Below are 12,213 nucleotides of genomic sequence, written 5' to 3'. Positions count from 1 at the left end.
AGTTGAGTTACAGTAATATAACACTATAGTTGAGTTACGGTAATAGAACACTATAGTTGAGTTACAGTAATATAACACTATAGTCGAGTTACAGTAATAGATCACTATAGTTGAGTTACAGTAATAGATCACTATAGTTGAGTTACAGTAATATAACACTATAGTTGAGTTACGGTAATAGAACACTATAGTTGAGTTACAGTAATATAACACTATAGTTGAGTTACGGTAATATAACACTATAGTTGAGTTACAGTAATAGATCACTATAGTTACAGTAATAGAACACTATAGTTGAGTTACAGTAATAGAACACTATAGTTGAGTTACGGTAATATAACACTATAGTTGAGTTACAGTAATAGAACACTGGTTGAGTTACAGTAATAGAACACTATAGTTGAGTTACGGTAATATAACACTATAGTTGAGTTACAGTAATATAACACTATAGTTGAGTTACAGTAATAGAACACTGGTTGAGTTACAGTAATAGAACACTATAGTTGAGTTACGGTAATATAACACTATAGTTGAGTTACGGTAATATAACACTATAGTTGAGTTACAGTAATAGATCACTATAGTTACAGTAATAGAACACTATAGTTGAGTTACAGTAATAGATCACTATAGTTGAGTTACAGTAATAGAACACTATAGTTGAGTTACTGTAATATAACACTATGGTTGAGTTACAGTATTAGAACACTATAGTTGAGTTACGGTAATATAACACTATAGTTGAGTTACAGTAATAGAACACTATGGTTGAGTTACAGTAATATAACACTATAGTTGAGTTACAGTAATATAACACTATAGTTGAGTTACAGTAATATAACACTATGGTTGAGTTACAGTAATATAACACTATAGTTGAGTTACAGTAATATAACACTATATAACACTATAGTTATATCCTTCCTGTTTGGCCCTGTCCGGGGGTATCATTGGATGGGGCCACAGTGTCTCCTGACCCCTCCTGTCTCAGCCTCCAGTATTTATGCTGCAGTAGTTTATGTGTCGGGGGGCTAGGGTCAGTTGGTTATATCTGGAGTACTTCTCCTGTCTTATCCAGTGTCCTGTGTGAATTTAAGTATGCTCTCTCTAATTCTCTCCTTCTCTCTTTCTTTCTCTCTCTCGGAGGACCTGAGCCCTAGGACCATGCGTCAGGACTACCGGGCATGATGACTCCTTGCTGTCCCCAGTCCACCTGGCCTTGCTGCTGTTCCAGTTTCAACTGTTCTGCCTGCGGCTATGGAACCCTGACCTGTCCACCGGACGTGCTACCTGTCCCAGACCTGCTGTTTTCAACTCTCTAGAGACCGCAGGAGCGGTAGAGATACTCTTAATGATCGGCTATGAAAAGCCAACTGACATTTACTCCTGATTATTATTTGTGAACATTTATGAACATTTGAACATCTTGGCCATGTTCTGTTATAAACTCCACCCGGCACAGCCAGAAGAGGACTGGCCACCCCTCATAGCCTGGTTCCTCTCTAGGTTTCTTCCTAGGTTTTGGCCTTTCTAGGGAGTTTTTCCTAGCCGCCGTGCTTCTACACCTGCATTGCTTGCTGTTTGGGGTTTTAGGCTGGGTTTCTGTACAGCACTTCGAGATATTAGCTGATGTACGAAGGGCTATATAAAATAAACTTGATTTGATTTGATATAGTTGAGTTGGCAATCAAGAAATGTCTGAGAATGGAAGTGTATTTAATTACTTTGTGAAATTAATGGATTCACATACAAGGCATAAAGCTTAAGTTCCAAAACATTACAAGGCATTATTCTAAGCATGGTCAGAGAGAGAGAGAGAGAGAGAGAGAGAGAGAGAGAGAGAGAGAGAGAGAGAGAGAGAGAGAGAGAGAGAGAGAGAGAGAGAGAGAGAGAGAGAGAGAGAGAGAGAGAGAGAGAGAGAGAGAGAGAGAGAGAGAGAGAGAGAGAGAGAGAGAGAGAGAGAGAGAAACCATAGACCATAGCTCATGGCAGAGGGAGAGAAAGAGAGTAGGTATCTCACCACAGTAAGTCAGGAACATAAGAGAAAGAACAATGAATCTAAGACCCTTTTATAAGCTTCTGAGTTATTTGGATTCTTAATGAGTTGTCGACCAATAGTATTACTGTAAAGTTAGCCACCAATCAGAAACCAGACCTACATGACTGAATCACAACAGAACCTCAGCTTTTCGGAGACAATTGGGTTGGCAAGACAACACAAAGCATGCTGAATTGCTAGGACAACACAGAGGACATTCTCACATACAGTTGATGAGAAGAGACGCTTCGGGGCTGCCCTGCATGAGTGTGGCTGTCCTGTGGTTATTTTGCGTACTACCTTTCCACAACATTCTGGGAATGGCTCAGGGTACACAGCAAGCACATAACGTTCTGAGAACCATGTTTCTTAGGTGGGAATCTCAGTACTTCGGCATAACGTTTTATACAGGTTTCCTCGTGGTTCTATTTCAAGTCATGTTCTCAGAACATTCAGAGCACGTTAATAAACAACCAACTTCTTTGGGGTTTCAGTACTTCAGAATAATCTTTTCTGCAGGTTTCCTCTTGGTTCTATTTCAAGTCATGTTCTCAGAAAATTAAGAAAACCTTCCATAAAAATCACATTAGAATAAATGTGCAAGGTTCAAAGAAAGTTGAACCTTGTCATATATGTTCCATTCTCAGCATCAACAAAACTCTATCCTCTATCTTGTTAAGTGTGGTCAGGTGTGTTGGCCACCCCCATCCTAATGAACGCTTGTTTCCTTTGAAATGGGGTCTGTTTGAATAGAGTAAAGTGAACAGCTTTGTACGAGTAAAACAAACAGAGAACAGAAGATTATAGGTTTGAATCTCACTGACGCCATGCCACAATAGACAATAAATGTGTTTGCATGATTAGTGCCTAAGCAGATTTATTTCCATGTGCCCTATAGATGGGTTAGCTGACAATGTCAGGAAAACCATGTGAACACGCCTCAATGGGCCAGAAGTTTGTCAGTTGTTGTGATTCTGGAAGGCCAGATGGCAACAATGAGAAGAAACTGCCACGTGAGGAATCCAAGAGGCTCTTTTCATCTTGTTCTTGAATCCATGTCAATGCTAATTATGGCAAATTTGCTAGCTAACTAACCAACAGCTAATCGTGTATGAGAGACAATAAGTGCTCACTGCGCAAATGTATTTACGTTTTCAATAAACATTGGAGACTAAATATCGTTTACATGTTGTCAACATTCTAAGCCAACCCCATCTGTTTTGCCCCATAGTTGCTCAAGCATTTGTTTTGTTGCTAAACAACCAACCTGTCTGTGTGTGCTGGGAGTTCATAACAGTTAACCTAAGCTAACAGTGTTATTAAAAGTCTTATTGAAACATGTTCTCAGAAACCATGTTGAATTATCTTCTAATCATTATCTTCTAATAACCTATCATTTCCATTCTCAGAATGTTAATAAAACCACCCAGGAAAATGTTCAGGGAACCATAGCAAAATGTTCTCAGAACCTCCCTGGAACATAAAAATGAACATTCCCAGAACAGGCTAAATTTTCACTTGCGCTCTCAGAACGTAAAAAAAAAAGGTTCCGTTTTACCAGTCAGAAAAAGCATGCTTCGTCCCCAGAACCAATGGTTAGCTGGGAAATGTTTTATCCTTTCAGGTTGAAAAGAAGGAAGAGGGAAGTAGGGAAGGCAGAGAAGGGAGTGGGTAGAGGGATGGAGAGAGGGAGGGAAGTACAGAGGAAGGGAGGTAGAGAGGGAGGGAGAGAGGGAGGGAAGTACAGAGGAAGGGAGGTAGAGAGGGAGGGAGAGAGGGAGGGGAAGAGACAATAGTGGAGTTTCCTGGAGCTTCTTCAGTGAGTCATTGCAATGTTTAGAGTTGTAGGTAGAGAGAAATAAAGACAAGTACATAAAACAAATTAACTGTATCAGCCCTGTCTCCCGTAGGGATCCAACAACATGTTCACTTACTGGTAGCTCTGTCCAGCCCAGCACGTCATAGATGAAACTCGGGCTGTTCTCCGTGCACCTTACTTTTTGTAGCAGGTTAGGAGAATTAGGGGTTAGGAGATTGGTTAGGGTTAGATAAAATGCTAAAATTGTCCCCGACACAACTCGAACATATAACCCTGACAACGGCTTGTTTCCACTGACGCGATTCTGCTAATAAACTTGGAAAGACCCATAGAGATAGATAGAGGACTCATCATGGATATTACCATTAAGGTCTTTCACAATTTTAAAGTAGTCAACTGGATGAATTTGGAGCAATCAGTCAAACAAGAAGAACATTTACTACTTTAAAAACGAGATAGCCTCAATGGCGCTGCCCGTGCTGTCACAGACACTATGATGGCACAGACACAAAGATGAGTCCTCTATCTATCTCTATGGAAAGACCCTGCCAGGTCCTTTGAATCCACCTGTACACTCATATACAAATATAATCAAGGTTTGAAATTATTCAGTTTTAGTCAAATATTATATCTGTTTTTATATTTTCTGGTGGTTAATTTTCTGTCTAAAAATGATTTGTAATTATGTTCCGGTCCCCCGACCATCCGCTGAAGAAAACGATCTGCCCGCCGGCTGAATCCCTGGTCTACATTAATCTACCTCCTTACCTCCTTACCTCCTTTCCTAGAAAACACTATGATGTTTACTTGAGGTGTTTGACTGTAAATCCTACACCTGATTTCACCCAGCCATTGAGGGTTTTAAGGCCAACTAATATTAAAATATTGTAAACTTTTTCATTCTCTTGTTAGGGGGGTGGTGAAACTGGAACATTGCATTTATATAAGGGAGTTGGGGGGGGGGGGGCTAGCTTTAGACTGATGTCATCGGTTCTATATTATTATTAGACCAAAGGTGTGGGTGTTATGAAGAATCTGTCAGTAATTTATGTCAAATGTTGATGGCCGTGAGTGAGAAACCATGTTAGCTACCTTGTGTTGAAATAAGATGAATATTATACTTTGGAGTGTAAATAGAGGACAGACTACGTCATCGACACTCTCAGAGTAGTCCTACTTGTTTGTACTATGTACACATAGAAACATGAATATATGTTCTACTCTTGTTTTACTTTAAAAAATTATTTATGTACATTATTTTTGTGTTTTTCTTTCTCACAGTTTATTATTTTATTTGCTAAGCACTTTGAACTGCATTTTTTAAAAGAAATAACTTTACAAATAAAGTTTGATTTGATCGTTTCTGACCTGCGTATGTGTAGTGGACATGAGTCGGTCATGATTGTTCATGGTAACGTGAGGAGGTAGCAAGCCCTGCATGTGATTTTCTGTGGCCCTTGGTCAACAAGGGATTTCCTCTTGGTCTGATGGTTTACACGTTGGTTTCTACAGCGGCAGACCGGGGTTCATAACCCGCCTAGTACATATTTGTCTGTGTTATTGTGTCAGTCCAACACAGGTGGTACAGCATGTGAGCTGTTAACGTTTTCATGAAGAACCCCTCCACTGTATTCTAACTAGACTGTAGTTATATGAAGAACCCCTCCACTGTGTTCTAACTAGACTGTAGTTATATGAAGAACCCCTCCTCTGTATTCTAACTAGACTGTAGTTATATGTAGAACCCCTCCACTGTGTTCTAACTAGACTGTAGTTATATGAAGAACCCCTCCACTGTGTTCTAACTAGACTGTAGTTATATGAAGAACCCCTCCACTGTATTCTAACTAGACTGTAGTTATATGAAGAACCCCTCCACTGTGTTCTAACTAGACTGTAGCTATATGAAGAACCCCTCCACTGTATTCTAACTAGACTGTAGTTATATGAAGAACGCCTCCACTGTATTCTAACTAGACTGTAGTTATATGAAGAACCCCTCCACTGTGTTCTAACTAGACTGTAGTTATATGAAGAACCCCTCCACTGTATTCTAACTAGACTGTAGTTATATGAAGAACCCCTCCACTGTATTCTAACTAGACTGTAGCTATATGAAGAACCCCTCCACTGTATTCTAACTAGACTGTAGTTATATGAAGAACCCCTCCACTGTATTCTAACTAGACTGTAGTTATATGAAGAACCCCTCCACTGTATTCTAACTAGACTGTAGTTATATGAAGAACCCCTCCACTGTGTTCTAACTAGACTGTAGTTATATGAAGAACCCCTCCACTGTATTCTAACTAGACTGTAGTTATATGAAGAACCCCTCCACTGTATTCTAACTAGACTGTAGTTATATGAAGAACCCCTCCACTGTGTTCTAACTAGACTGTAGTTATATGAAGAACCCCTCCACTGTATTCTAACTAGACTGTAGTTATATGAAGAACCCCTCCACTGTATTCTAACTAGACTGTAGTTATATGAAGAACCCCTCCACTGTATTCTAACTAGACTGTAGTTATATGAAGAACCCCTCCACTGTATTCTAACTAGACTGTAGTTATATGAAGAACCCCTCCACTGTGTTCTAACTAGACTGTAGTTATATGAAGAACCCCTCCACTGTATTCTAACTAGACTGTAGTTATATGAAGAACCCCTCCACTGTATTCTAACTAGACTGTAGTTATATGAAGAACCCCTCCACTGTGTTCTAACTAGACTGTAGTTATATGAAGAACCCCTCCACTGTATTCTAACTAGACTGTAGTTATATGAAGAACCCCTCCACTGTGTTCTAACTAGACTGTAGTTATATGAAGAACCCATCCACTGTGTTCTAACTAGACTGTAGTTATATGAAGAACCCCTCCACTGTATTCTAACTAGACTGTAGTTATATGAAGAACCCCTCCACTGTATTCTAACTAGACTGTAGTTATATGAAGAACCCCTCCACTGTATTCTAACTAGACTGTAGTTATATGAAGAACCCCTCCACTGTATTCTAACTAGACTGTAGTTATATGAAGAACCCCTCCACTGTGTTCTAACTAGACTGTAGTTATATGAAGAACCCCTCCACTGTGTTCTAACTAGACTGTAGTTATATGAAGAACCCCTCCACTGTATTCTAACTAGACTGTAGTTATATGAAGAACCCCTCCACTGTATTCTAACTAGACTGTAGTTATATGAAGAACCCCTCCACTGTATTCTAACTAGACTGTAGTTATATGAAGAACCCCTCCACTGTATTCTAACTAGACTGTAGTTATATGAAGAACCCATCCACTGTGTTCTAACTAGACTGTAGTTATATGAAGAACCCCTCCACTGTGTTCTAACTAGACTGTAGTTATATGAAGAACCCCTCCACTGTATTCTAACTAGACTGTAGTTATATGAAGAACCCCTCCACTGTGTTCTAACTAGACTGTAGTTATATGAAGAACCCCTCCACTGTATTCTAACTAGACTGTAGTTATATGAAGAACCCCCCACTGTGTTCTAACTAGACTATAGTTATATGAAGAACCCCTCCACTGTATTCTAACTAGACTGTAGTTATATGAAGAACCCCTCCACTGTATTCTAACTAGACTGTAGTTATATGAAGAACCCCTCCACTGTATTCTAACTAGACTGTAGTTATATGTAGAACCCCTCCACTGTATTCTAACTAGACTGTAGTTATATGAAGAACCCCTCCACTGTATTCTAACTAGACTGTAGTTATATGAAGAACCCCTCCACTGTATTCTAACTAGACTGTAGTTATATGAAGAACCCCTCCACTGTGTTCTAACTAGACTGTAGCTATATGAAGAACCCCTCCACTGTATTCTAACTAGACTGTAGTTATATGAAGAACCCCTCCACTGTATTCTAACTAGACTGTAGTTATATGAAGAACCCCTCCACTGTGTTCTAACTAGACTGTAGTTATATGAAGAACCCCTCCACTGTATTCTAACTAGACTGTAGTTATATGAAGAACCCCTCCACTGTGTTCTAACTAGACTGTAGTTATATGAAGAACCCCTCCACTGTATTCTAACTAGACTGTAGTTATATGAAGAACCCCTCCACTGTATTCTAACTAGACTGTAGTTATATGAAGAACCCCTCCACTGTATTCTAACTAGACTGTAGTTATATGAAGAACCCCTCCAATCCACTGTGTTCTAACTAGACTGTAGCTATATGAAGAACCCCTCCACTGTGTTCTAACTAGACTGTAGTTATATGAAGAACCCCTCCACTGTATTCTAACTAGACTGTAGTTATATGAAGAACCCCTCCACTGTGTTCTAACTAGACTGTAGTTATATGAAGAACCCCTCCACTGTATTCTAACTAGACTGTAGTTATATGAAGAACCCCCCACTGTGTTCTAACTAGACTATAGTTATATGAAGAACCCCTCCACTGTATTCTAACTAGACTGTAGTTATATGAAGAACCCCTCCACTGTATTCTAACTAGACTGTAGTTATATGAAGAACCCCTCCACTGTATTCTAACTAGACTGTAGTTATATGTAGAACCCCTCCACTGTATTCTAACTAGACTGTAGTTATATGAAGAACCCCTCCACTGTATTCTAACTAGACTGTAGTTATATGAAGAACCCCTCCACTGTATTCTAACTAGACTGTAGTTATATGTAGAACCCCTCCACTGTATTCTAACTAGACTGTAGTTATATGTAGAACCCCTCCACTGCTATTCTAACTAGACTGTAGTTATATGTAGAACCCCTCCACTGTATTCTAACTAGACTGTAGTTATATGTAGAACCCCTCCACTGTATTCTAACTAGACTGTAGTTATATGAAGAACCCCTCCACTGTATTCTAACTAGACTGTAGTTATATGAAGAACCCCTCCACTGTATTCTAACTAGACTGTAGTTATATGTAGAACCCCTCCACTGTATTCTAACTAGACTGTAGTTATATGAAGAACCCCTCCACTGTATTCTAACTAGACTGTAGTTATATGAAGAACCCCTCCACTGTATTCTAACTAGACTGTAGTTATATGAAGAACCCCTCCACTGTATTCTAACTAGACTGTAGTTATATGAAGAAACCCTCCACTGTGTTCTAACTAGACTGTAGTTATATGAAGAACCCCTCCACTGTATTCTAACTAGACTGTAGTTATATGAAGAACCCCTCCACTGTATTCTAACTAGACTGTAGTTATATGAAGAACCCCTCCACTGTATTCTAACTAGACTGTAGTTATATGAAGAACCCCTCCACTGTGTTCTAACTAGACTGTAGCTATATGAAGAACCCCTCCACTGTATTCTAACTAGACTGTAGTTATATGAAGAACCCCTCCACTGTATTCTAACTAGACTGTAGTTATATGAAGAACCCCTCCACTGTATTCTAACTAGACTGTAGTTATATGAAGAACCCCTCCACTGTATTCTAACTAGACTGTAGTTATATGAAGAACCCCTCCACTGTATTCTAACTAGACTGTAGTTATATGAAGAACCCCTCCACTGTATTCTAACTAGACTGTAGTTATATGAAGAACCCCTCCACTGTGTTCTAACTAGACTGTAGTTATATGAAGAACCCCTCCACTGTATTCTATCTAGACTGTAGTTATATGTAGAACCCCTCCACTGTGTTCTAACTAGACTGTAGTTATATGAAGAACCCCTCCACTGTGTTCTAACTAGACTGTAGTTATATGAAGAACCCCTCCACTGTATTCTAACTAGACTGTAGTTATATGAAGAACCCCTCCACTGTGTTCTAACTAGACTGTAGTTATATGAAGAACCCCTCCACTGTGTTCTAACTAGACTGTAGTTATATGAAGAACCCTCCACTGTATTCTAACTAGACTGTAGCTATATGAAGAACCCCTCCACTGTATTCTAACTAAACTGTAGTTATATGAAGAACCCCTCCACTGTGTTCTAACTAGACTGTAGTTATATGAAGAACCCCTCCACTGTATTCTAACTAGACTGTAGTTATATGAAGAACCCCTCCACTGTGTTCTAACTAGACTGTAGCTATATGAAGAACCCCTCCACTGTATTCTAACTAGACTGTAGTTATATGAAGAACCCCTCCACTGTGTTCTAACTAGACTGTAGCTATATGAAGAACCCCTCCACTGTATTCTAACTTGACTGTAGTTATATGAAGAACCCCTCCACTGTATTCTAACTAGACTGTAGTTATATGAAGAACCCCTCCACTGTATTCTAACTAGACTGTAGTTATATGAAGAACCCCTCCACTGTATTCTAACTAGACTGTAGCTATATGAAAAACCCCTCCACTGTATTCTAACTAGACTGTAGTTATATGAAGAACCCCTCCACTGTGTTCTAACTAGACTGTAGTTATATGAAGAACCCCTCCACTGTATTCTAACTAGACTGTAGTTATATGAAGAACCCCTCCACTGTATTCTAACTAGACTGTAGTTATATGAAGAACCCCTCCACTGTATTCTAACTAGACTGTAGTTATATGAAGAACCCCTCCACTGTATTCTAACTAGACTGTAGTTATATGAAGAACCCCTCCACTGTGTTCTAACTAGACTGTAGTTATATGAAGAACCCCTCCACTGTATTCTAACTAGACTGTAGTTATATGAAGAACCCCTCCACTGTATTCTAACTAGACTGTAGTTATATGAAGAACCCCTCCACTGTATTCTAACTAGACTGTAGTTATATGAAGAACCCCTCCACTGTATTCTAACTAGACTGTAGTTATATGAAGAACCCCTCCACTGTATTCTAACTAGACTGTAGTTATATGAAGAACCCCTCCACTGTATTCTAACTAGACTGTAGTTATATGAAGAACCCCTCCACTGTATTCTAACTAGACTGTAGCTATACGAAGAACCTCTCCACTGTGTTCTAACTAGACTGTAGTTATATGAAGAACCCCTCCACTGTATTCTAACTAGACTGTAGTTATATGAAGAACCCCTCCACTGTATTCTAACTAGACTGTAGCTATATGAAGAACCTCTCCACTGTGTTCTAACTAGACTGTAGTTATATGAAGAACCCCTCCACTGTATTCTAACTAGACTGTAGTTATATGAAGAACCCCTCCACTGTATTCTAACTAGACTGTAGTTATATGAAGAACCCCTCCACTGTATTCTAACTAGACTGTAGTTATATGAAGAACCCCTCCACTGTATTCTAACTAGACTGTAGTTATATGAAGAACCCCTCCACTGTATTCTAACTAGACTGTAGTTATATGAAGAACCCCTCCACTGTATTCTAACTAGACTGTAGTTATATGAAGAACCCCTCCACTGTATTCTAACTAGACTGTAGCTATATGAAGAACCCCTCCACTGTATTCTAACTAGACTGTAGTTATATGAAGAACCCCTCCACTGTATTCTAACTAGAATGTAGTTATATGAAGAACCCCTCCACTGTATTCTAACTAGACTGTAGTTATATGAAGAACCCCTCCACTGTGTTCTAACTAGACTGTAGTTATATGAAGAACCCCTCCACTGTATTCTAACTAGACTGTAGTTATATGAAGAACCCCTCCACTGTATTCTAACTAGACTGTAGTTATATGAAGAACCCCTCCACTGTATTCTAACTAGACTGTAGTTATATGAAGAACCCCTCCACTGTATTCTAACTAGACTGTAGTTATATGAAGAACCCCTCCACTGTATTCTAACTAGACTGTAGTTATATGAAGAACCCCTCCACTGTATTCTAACTAGACTGTAGTTATATGAAGAACCCCTCCACTGTATTCTAACTAGACTGTAGTTATATGAAGAACGCCTCCACTGTATTCTAACTAGACTGTAGCTATATGAAGAACCCCTCCACTGTATTCTAACTAGACTGTAGTTATATGAAGAACCCCTCCACTGTATTCTAACTAGACTGTAGTTATATGAAGAACCCCTCCACTGTATTCTAACTAGACTGTAGTTATATGAAGAACCCCTCCACTGTATTCTAACTAGAATGTAGTTATATGAAGAACCCCTCCACTGTATTCTAACTAGACTGTAGTTATATGAAGAACCCCTCCACTGTGTTCTAACTAGACTGTAGTTATATGAAGAACCCCTCCACTGTATTCTAACTAGACTGTAGCTATATGAAGAACCCCTCCACTGTATTCTAACTAGACTGTAGTTATATGAAGAACCCCTCCACTGTATTCTAACTAGACTGTAGTTATATGAAGAACCCCTCCACTGTATTCTAACTAGACTGTAGTTATATGAAGAACCCCTCCACTGTATTCTAACTAGACTGTAGTTATATGAAGAACCCCTCCACTGC

This window comes from Salvelinus alpinus, chromosome 6 (assembly GCF_045679555.1).
Source record: "Salvelinus alpinus chromosome 6, SLU_Salpinus.1, whole genome shotgun sequence".
Lineage (NCBI taxonomy): Eukaryota > Metazoa > Chordata > Actinopteri > Salmoniformes > Salmonidae > Salvelinus > Salvelinus alpinus.
The sequence above is the reverse complement of the archived record's forward strand: the minus strand, read 5'-3'. Positions refer to the sequence as shown.